Source organism: Pelodiscus sinensis, chromosome 2 (genome assembly GCF_049634645.1).
Source record: "Pelodiscus sinensis isolate JC-2024 chromosome 2, ASM4963464v1, whole genome shotgun sequence".
Classification (NCBI taxonomy): Eukaryota; Metazoa; Chordata; order Testudines; family Trionychidae; genus Pelodiscus; species Pelodiscus sinensis.
Window position 1 is genome coordinate 69,582,118 of NC_134712.1, and position 10,957 is coordinate 69,593,074.

The following is a 10,957-nucleotide window of genomic DNA, read 5'->3' on the forward strand; positions in this document are numbered from 1 at the left end:
GTTTTTTGTAACTCATAACAGGACACAGGAGGATAGATCTGCTACATTTCAGCTGCTATATACTGCTGGCTCTGCAATGAGATAATATGGAAAAGTTACAACAGATTTGTTCAGATTTGACATAAATGCTTCCTGGTCATGCTGCAAGTGATGAGTGTTGAATGTCTGGGATAAGAATTACTATATGTGACTTCTGGTCATCTGGAAGAAATACATGAAAGTCAGAGAGACACATTTTATACTTGATAACGATCTCACACCTTCATTCCACCTACATTCTTATACTATGCCCATTGCTGCAGCACTTTACAGATTATTACAAGGAATTGCAACCTTCCCTCACCCCATCCCCACCCTCCCAAAAAAAGAAAGAATAGTCAGAGAGGTGGAGAATGAGATCCCTTTAAGAAAAATATTTGTGCTATCCTTAATCTGTGTATTTGGTTTGGGGTTACCATAGTGACGGGTGCATTAGGAATACATGAGGCACTCCTGACAGAGATATGATAACAAGGAGCTAATTCATCAACACCACTGAAAATCAGCCAGCTTTGGAGGGAGCCCGACAGTTGTTTAGCAGCACACAGAAACACAACACAGCAGTTATGGGCAGAAAGTAAAGAATATTTTTCCACTTGAAATTGCAGGCACAATTTAGGGAGGCATAACAATCATGTTAGTTGGAATTCAACCTAGGTTTACCTAAGGAATATTAGGGTCTTTAGTAACCACAAGCAGCCAAGCTCTGTGCTTTGCACCTCAGAAAGGGGATAAAGAGTATATTGTAATCAAATACTAAAATGTGTATGCTAATTTTGCTTGAATTTATAGTTCTCCTCCACGCTTAAAATGGGAAGGAGGATAGTAGGACAGAGTGTAAAGCAAAAGAAAACTACCCATTGACATCAGCAGAGACAGAATTTCACCCAATATATTTATGCAATCTTGTATGCATATAATTTCATAATTATATATTTTGGATTGTGTGTGTGTGTGTGTGTGTGTGTGTGTGTGTCCCGGTATATATAACAATGGTCATATTGTTTATCTAAAGGCATAGAAGTGGTACATACATAAATGACCCAAATTATGGAGAAAGCTTGATTTTTAGCCTGGTTTTCTGTTCCTCGCAGATGGCATAAATATGACTGTCTAAGGTCTACCTTTTGGTTTACACAGAAGATAATAGCTACATGATCTCATAAATGGAGACAGTCAGTCAGTCTCCTGTACTTGTGTGGCAGAGCACTACTGTTTGCTCTTCTTAGTTGCCAAGTGATGTTTTAGTGTTACAACCCCTTTTTCAGTCAGACCAATCTAGTGTGTAACACAACCCCTCCAAAAATTGGTGAACTCTGTGGCAAATTAATGAAGCCTCCTCCTGCCATGAGAGTTCAATAAAGTGACAAATTAACTCCAGTTCATAAGTCATTTCTGGTCGGACTTTGTCACGATCCCACGAGCAACAGCTTCCACACAATACAAAATAGCTTGTGAGTTGTTATCAAATCATGAGAGTTGGCAACACTGTCCATTCTAGTGTGACACTGTAGCAAAAAGAGCAAACGTGATTCTGAGATGAATTAAAAGATGTGTTGTGAGCAAGACACGAGAAGTCATTCTTCCACTCTACTCTGTGCTGGTTAGGCCTCAGAGTATTGTGTCTAGTTCTGGGCACCACATTTCAAGAAAGATGTGGAGAAATTGGATAAGGTCCAGAGAAGAGCAACTAAAATGATTAAAAGCCTAGAAAACATGAACTATGAGGGAAGACTGAAAGAAATGGGTTTGTTTAGTTTGGAAAAGAGAAGATAGAGGAGACATGATATTGGTTTTTAAGTATCTAAAAGGGTGTTATAAGGAGGAGGGATAAAAATTGTTGTCCTATCCTCAGAGGCCAAGGAGAAGAAGCAATGGGCTTAAACTGCAGAAAGGTAGGTTAAGGTTGGACATTAAGAAAAACTTTTTAACTGTCAGGGTGGTTAAACACTGGAATATATTGCCTATGGAGGGTGTGGAATCACTGGAGATATTTAAGAACAAGTTAGACAGACATGAATGATCTAAATGGTGCTTGGTCCTGCCATGAGGGCAATGGACTGGACTTGATGATCTTTCGAGGTCCCTTCCAGTTCTAGTGTCTGTGATTTGACAACTTCAGCAATATTGATAATTGAAGTCCCTCTTTACAAAATATTGCTTATATAACCCTTCTGCCAGGTAACACCAGCAGCTGCCAGGGCTGAGTTCAATAGCTAGAAGGTCCTTTCCCCTATCCAACACAAAACTGGCTCAAGCCTCCACCCAGTAACCTAGGAAATTCACACAGCACCCGTGGGTGCCTCTGTAAGGCAAAGCTTCCCCACCTCCAAGAACAGAGTCTGAGTATAGAAAAGAAAACTTTAATAAAAGGAGAGGGAAGTAACGTGGCATTAATGTGGGAAAACACCACAAACAGAGTTCATAATCAAAATCATAAGTAACAGTCTCACCCCATGTAGGTTGGACAACGTTCTTTTCCTTTCTGGTTCTTAAGTCCAGCGTGGATGAGACGATGGTGTAGGCAGGCGGGGTTTAGATTTGTTAGGAACTGGGGACACTTTTGGGAGAGGGGGAGCCTATACAGGAAGGATGGGCTCCACCTAAACCAAGGTGGATCCAGACTGCTGGCACTAAACAGTAAAAAGGTCATAGAGCAGTTTTTAAACTAAGAGATGGGGGAAAGCCAATTGGTGTGGAGGAGCACGTAGACTTCTCTTAGACGAGAGTCCATTGATGGAATTTCTCTAGGTTTTAGTCAGAAAAAGAGGAGAGGAGATGATACAGTATGGGCCAAATCAGACAAACAATCAAATATACAAGAATCTAATACATCAGGGAAGGGCAGACAAATAAACAGTAGCGATTTTTTAAAGTGCTTCTACACAAATGCTAGAAGTCTAAATAATAAGAAGGGTGAACTAGAGTACCTCGTATTAAAGGGTGAGATTGGCATAACAGGCATCACAGAAACCTGATGGAATGAGGACAATCAGTGGGACAACCATACCGGGATATAAAATATATCGGAAGGACAGAATAGGTCGTGCGGGTGACGGAGTGGCACTATATGTGAAAGATAATGTAGAATCAAATGAAGTAAAAATCTTAAATGAATCAACATGTTCCATAGAATCATTATGGATAGTTATTCCATGCACTAATAAGAATATAGCAGTAGGGATATATTATCGACCACCTGACCAAGACAGTGATAGTGATGTTGAAACTCTAAGGGGAATTTCAATTATCCCCATATTGACTGGGTACATGTCACCTCAGGACGAGATGCAGAGATAAAATTTCCTGATGCTTTAAATGACTGCTTCTTGAAGCAGCTGGTACAGGAACCCACAAGGGAAGAGGCAATTCTCGATTTAGTCCTGAGTGGAGCATAGGATCTGGTCCAGGAGGTAACTACTATAGGACCGCTTGGGAATAGTGGGTCCTATAATATAATAACATTTAACATTCCTGTGGTGGGAAGAACACCTCAGCAGTCCAACACTCTGGCATTTAATTTCAAAAAGGGGAATTATGCAAAAATGAGGAGGTTAGTTAAACAGAAATTAAAAGGTATAGTGACTAGAGTAAAATCCCTGCAAGCTGCATGTAAACTTTTTAAAGATACCCTAATAGAGGCCCAACTTAAATGTATACCCCAAATAAAAAACATAGTAAGAGACCTAAAAAAGAGCCACCATGGCTTAACAACCATGTAAAAGAAGCAGTGAGAGATAAAAAGGCATCTTTTAAAAAGTGGAAGTCCAATCCTAGTGAGCTAAATAGAAAGGAACATAAGCACTGCCAAATTAAGTGTAAAAATGTAAAAGAAAAAGCCAAAGAAGATTTTGAGGAACAGCTAGCCAAAAACTCAAAAAGGAATAGCAAAATGTTTTTAAGTACATTAGAAGTAGGAAGCCTACTAAAAAAAACAGTGGGCCCCTGGATGATCGAGATACAAAAGGAACAATCAAGGATGATAAAGCCATTGTGGAGAGACTAAATGATTTCTTTGCTTCAGTCTTCACAGCTGAGGACTTTAGGGGGATTCCCAAACCTGCATCCTTCTTTGTGGGTGATGAACCTGAGGAACTGTCCCGGATTGAAGTGTCATTAGAGGAAATTTTGGAACAAACAGAAAAGCTTAACAGTAACAAATCACCGGGACCAGATGGCATTCACCCAAGCATTCTGAAAGAACTCAAATGTGAAATTACGGAACTATTAACTGTGGTCTGTAACCTATCCTTTAAATCAGCTTCTGTACCCAAGGACTGGAAGACAGCTAACATAACACCAATATTTAAAAAGGGCTCTAGAGGCGACCCTGGTAATTACAGACCGGTAAGTCTAACATCAGTACCGTGCAAATTAGTTGAAACAATAGTAAAGAATAAAATTGTCAGACACGTAGAAGAACATAATTTGTTGGGCAAAAGTCAACATGGTTTCTTTAAAAGGAAATCACGTCTTACTAATCTATTAGAGTTCTTTGAAGGGGTTAACAAACATGTGGATAAGGGGGATCCAGTGGATATAGTGTACTTAGATTTCCAGAAAGCCTTTGACAAGGTCCCTCACCAAAGGCTCTTGTGTAAATTAGGTTGTCATGGGATAAGAGGGAAGATCCTTTTATGGATTGAGAACTGGTTAAAAGATAGGAAACAAAGGGTAGGAATAAATGTTAAATTTTCAGAATGGAGAGGTATAACTAGTCGTGTTCCCCAGGGTCAGTCCTAATCAACTTATTCATAAACGATCTAGAGAAAGGGGTAAGGAGTGAGGTGGCAAAGTTTGCGGACAATACTAAACTGTTCAAGATAGTCAAGACCAAAGCAGACTGTGAAGAACTTCAAAAAGATCTCACCAAACTGAGTGACTGGGCAACAAAATGGCAAATGAAATTTAATGTAGATAAGGGTAAAGTAATGCACATTGGGGAAAAAAAACCAACTATACATGCAATATGATGGGGGCTAATTTAGCTACAACTAATCATGAAAGAGATCTTGGAGTTATCATGGATAGTTCTCTGAAAACATCCACACAGTGTGCAGTGGCAGTCAAAAAAGCGAAGAAGATGCTAAGAATTATTAAAAAAGGGATAGAAAATAAGACAAAGAATATCTTACTGCCCCTATATAAAACTATAGTATGCCCACATCTTAAATACTGCGTACAGATGTGGTCTCCTCACCTCAAAAAAGATATTTTGGCATTAGAAAAGGTTCAGAAAAGAGCAACTAAAATGATTAGGGGTTTGGAACGGGTCCCATATGAGGAGAGGCTAAAGAGACTGGGACTTTTCTGTTTAAGAAAAGAGGAGACTGAAGGGGGATATGATAGAGGTGTATAAAATCATGAGTGGTGTGGAGAGGGTGAATAAAGAAAAGTTATTTAGTAGTTCCCATAATATAAGAACTAGAGGACACCAAATGAAATTAATGCGTAGCAGGTTTAAAACTAATAAAAGAAAATTCTTCTTCACACAGCGCACAGTCAACCTGTGGAACTTCTTGCCAGAGGAGGCTGTGAAGGCTAGGACTATAACAGAGTTTAAAAAAGAGCTAGATAAATCCATGGAGGTTAGGTCCATAAAAGGCTATTAGCCAGGGTAAGGAATGGTGCCCCTGGCCTCTGTTTGTCAAAGGCTGGAGAAGGATGGCAGGAGACAAATCACTTGATCATTGTCTTCGGTCCACCTCTTCTGGGGCACCTGGCACTGGCCACTGTCAGCAGACAGCATACTAGGCTAGATGGACCTTTGGTCTGATCCAGTATGGCCATTCTTATGTTCTTTACACTGACAGTTTCTCTCCTTTGAACTGAGTTAAATACAGTCTGAATTTTCTGCATTCTCCCAGTAACTGCAAGCATTGGAGATTATATCTCACAATTCCTGCATTTAGTGTTAATACAGTTTGTGACCCCACAAGAGCCAAAATGGTTACAATAGGCAAAGCACCATTCTAAAAGTTGACTATCTACCATGCCTAAGCAAACTGAGTGAACTGTATTTACATAAACACACCCAAGATTTCTTTCCCATTTCAGCTGTCTGTAACGGAAGCATTGATTCAGACCCTGCTTATATTTACAATGACTTAATTGACAATTCTGTAAAGGAAAAGTATAGAAAGAAAGCTAGCTGAATTTTTCTTCAAATTGAATAAGTTTATTCAGAGGAAGTGAACTTTTATTTTTCTGTTCATGCGTCATCAATACATTTTATTTTTACACATTTTTCATGTAGGCTTAATACAAGTACAAGCTTTCATCTAGACCAGAAGTTCTCAAACTATGCTCCAAGAACACCATTCAGGTGAACTGAGGAAAAAGTTTATGGTATTTTTATAAAGTGCTCTTACCCAAAGCACTTCACAATAGTAAGCGAATGGTACAAACAATATTTGGAAAGATCATTAAGTGGCCCACCAACAATTTTCAATAGGTCTGTGAAAAAAAAAAGTTAGACTACAAAACCAATCAAGATACCTCACTTTATTTTCATTTACTTCTTACTACTTGTAATATAGGAGGAGGATGAAGAAAAAAGAATGAAAAATGGGAAGGATGGGAAGAGTGAATGTTCTCTTTCTTGGTGGGAGCCCCAAAAAGGAAGCTAAGCACAAGGCTCCACTAACTCTTAATCTGCCACTGGGTCTGGGCTCAAGTCAATTTAATTATTTCTCACTAGACATATTGAACTCAGCCTTTTTGGTGCCATTAACAAACTGGCTGAGGGTTAAACCTGTGTCTTCTCTTCTTCCATTGAACAGCTGTAAGTCTGTGACATCTGCAAAGTAGAATGGAGCCTGGAAAAATTCCATGCGTCAATGGCAGTGTTTCTATAGCAAAGAAATGGAGAGAAGTTCCAGCATATAATATATATATGGAGATATACCTATCTCATAGTACTGGAAGGGACCTTGCAAGGTCATCCAGTCCAGTCCCCTGCCTGACGGCAGGACCAAGTACCATCCCTGACAGATTTCCCAGGATCCCTAAATTGCCCCCCTCAGTCCATCCCATCCCTGACAGATTTCCCAGGATTCCTGAATAGCCCCCTCAAGGATTGAACTCACAACCCCGGGTTTAGCAGGCCAATGCTCAAACCACTGAGCTATCCCTAGATTAGTGCATCTGCTTGTCTGTCAAACAAAGGAACTGTCAGGAACAAAATTTTTTGGAAGTAAACAGGAGTTGGTAGTGTAGAATATTATGGCGTGATGCCCACTATTCTAGTGCCACTGGGCCAGAACCCTGGCAGCAGAGCATAGCGAGAAACAGGATGGGGCTTGGGAGTGAAGTGTGAATGTGGCCGTGCATGCAGTCTGGGTAGGCATAGCCTTCCCTTGCCTCTGATACTCACTGCTCATGGTGTTACTGTTCTGAAATAATTGCCTTTTTAAAATCTAAGCTGCACAACAGCAAAGGATGAAACCAGTCTGTCTCAATCTAATGCATATGAGAATACTGCACTGTAAAAGCAGAGTGTCATAATACTATCATATTACAAACTACCGCAAATAGGAAATATGCATCCAACAACTCTAACCACCAGGAAACTTTAACATCGTCCAGAGATCCACCTCTTTGCTTTGAAAATACAGAAATAAAACAGATCCAAACATTAAACAAACAAAAAAAGATGTATTACACTCTATAACCCCCAATTACTAGGCTTTAATTCCCAACTTTTGATTTAGGTAATATTAAACCACTCAAGGTTCACTTTCATAGTTTTGATGTCACACCAACAGCTCTCTTCATAGGTCTGATGTGCCCAATTGCCATTTTATATAGGTGACTTGCCTATGGAATTTCACCTTTCTGTACTGGCAGGTGTAGACACTAGACATGCTCAGTTGCTTGGCACTGTTGTTCAAGTAAGGCATAGATGAGATGTTTTCTAAGAAAAATATAGTGTACATATAAAAACTGTATACATTTCATTGTAGCCATCTCTCTCACCCTCCATATATCACTTATCTTCCTAGATTACAAGAATTTGGGAGGTAGAAATCATGCCTTTATGTCTATCACAACAGTGCATGGTCTTCCTTGGGTACTACTGTAATATAGATAATAGTAATTGTGTATCATCCTACATTCTAGATCATAAATCACAAAAGTAATGTGGAATTAGTTTCTGAATTCAATGGAGTACTGGAGATTGATATGTAACTTTATGTTATTTATGTAACAAAGAAATTTCAAATCAAATTGAAGGGGAGAACCCAGTATGTTTAAAAAAAACCCACTGTGTAGCTGAATTGCTGGGAAACTGTTAATCACTGTCAGCCAGTAGTGCCAGAAGTTTATATTACTTTGACAGATTGAAAGCAAAAAAGTATAATGGAGAGCTTGAATTTTATATTCAATCTGTTCAAGATGTCATTAAAAAGACAACCTGTACATTACCAATCAGGTTAATATTATTATGGGGTTTAAAAAAATACCAAATCAGTGTTAAATGCCCTCATTTTGAGTGACAGTTTAACTGAAAAATGTAAATATCATCAATAATAGTGAGAAAAACATCATTATCTAGAAACATCTACAAATATCACAATAGCATAAAAATCTGACACCAAGTTCTTCCAACATTTAAAACAGTAAACCCTATTTTTTGAGGAAGGAAAAATCAATCAAGAAACTTTGTATCTATCTATCTATTTACATGTTTAAATTAACGCTTTTGGAATGAGTATGAAGTTTAAATATTGTAAATATTATGTACTGCTTCAGGACAATGCTAGAGGGCAGAAGATCAGAGTTTTTCTGTTTTAATATAAAGTACTTTGGCTTGGAAAGTCATGCTAAGAGATAATTCTATGTATACAGAAAGAGGAAGGGAAAATGTTTAGGAAACAAAATCAAGGGAAATATGTCCAAATTCATCTTGCTGGATCTCACTGCAGATTTAATAATATTGGACACTAAATATTCCAGTTCTACATCTGAAAGATGGAAGAGATAAATACAAAATGCGTCAGGTCCATTCTTTCAGACTGAATTCAGAAGATTATTATGGGCAAATGCTAAACTGTCTTCCCAAGCCTTCCTCACAAAGTATCCCATAAAACTTAGTGTTCTTCCCCATGTTATTCAATATCTACATGGCACTATGACAAGACTTTGAAGAAAACATGGCCTAAAGTGCCAGGAGCACACTGAAGACATCCAGCCTGTATTTCCTTCATATCATAAACAACAATACTATTAATTTGTATTATCGTAGCCCATAGGAACCAGAGTCATAGACCAAGGTTCCATTGTGCTAGGCACTTACACACTCAGCAAAAAGACAGTCCCTACCCCCCAAAGAGCTATTTTTTCAATCATTTACTGAACATGGCTAATACGAAGGCTGAATCTGGCATCAAGACAGAGGTTATGCTTTTAGAAATAGTAACGTCCCTCAAAGAACTTGAGTACTCAGCTGCACTTCCTACTACTCAGGGAATCTGTCCTCAGCTTGTTAAATTGATCTAGCACCCTTGGGTTCCTTTTGGATACCTAGACAGCTAAATGCCTACTTGCGACTGACTGAAAGGTTGCACTGCATCTTATCAGGCACAAATTCAGCCACAATGATCTACATTATCACGAACTCCAGTCTGAATTTTTATAATTCTAATTCAGAATCGGGAATGAAGCCACATGCTATGAAAAAGCTGCAACCTGTTCAAATGCACCAAACACATCTCTTTAGCTCAGTTACAATGAGGTCATGACCTGGTACGTAGTTCTCTACACTGGCTCTGAAAATCAGTTCATTGCAGTCAGCAAGTACAGTGGATGCTCACCACTTCTGAAAACATCAAATTACTCTAGGCATTCAATTTCAAGTTTATAATCTGCAGGATTGCTAGTTGCTTCATTATAAATTATATTAGACAAACACAATATGGCCAGATTTAAGCTTTGATCTTTATAGAATCATAGAATTGTAAGGAACCTCGAGATGTCACTGATTCCAGCCCCTTGAATTTATGGCAGGACCAAGCACCATCTAGATCATCCCCGACAGGTATTTATCTAACTTCCTCTTAAAAATCTCTGATCGAGATTCCATAACCTCCCTAGGCAATTTATTCAAGTGTTTAACCACCCTGTTAGGTAGTTTTTCTTAATGTTCAACTCCCATGCTGTAATTTAGGTTCATTGCTTTTTGTCCTAGGAAAATAACAAGGAGAATAATTTTCTCCCTCCACCTTGTAACAACCTTTTATGTACTTGAAAGCTGCTGTCTCCTCTCAGTTTTCTCTTTTGCAAACTAAACAAACCCAGTTCTTTCAATCTTCCCTCATAAGTCATGTTTTTTAGACCTTTAATCATTTTTGTTGCTCTTCTTTGGACCTTCTCCTATTTGTCCCCACCTTTCCTAAAATTGTGGCACCCAGAACTAGACACTGTACTCCAATTGAGGCCCAATCTGTACAGGACAGAGTAGAATGACTAAGCAAGACACAAGAATACAATGTATCCCAGAATGATGTTTGCTTTATTCAGTGTCACACCATTGATTCATATTTAGCTTGTGGTCCACGATGACTCCCTAGGTTCCTTTCTACAGTACTCCTTCCTAGACAGTCACTTCCCAGTCTGTATGTGTGAAACTCATTGTTCCTTCCTAAGCGGAGTACTTTGCATTATTCTTATTGAATTTCATCCTATTTACCTCAGACCATTTCTCAAGTTTGTCCAAATCATTTTGAATTATAATCCTATCCTCCAAAGCACTTCCAACCCTCCATCTGCAGCTGCAAACTTTATAAGTGTACTTTCTATGCCATTATCTAAATCATTGACGTAGATACTGAATAGTATCAGTGGCAAAACTGATCCCAGTGATACTTAATTTGTTATGCTCTTCCAGCATGACTGTGAACCATACTCTATGGCAGTG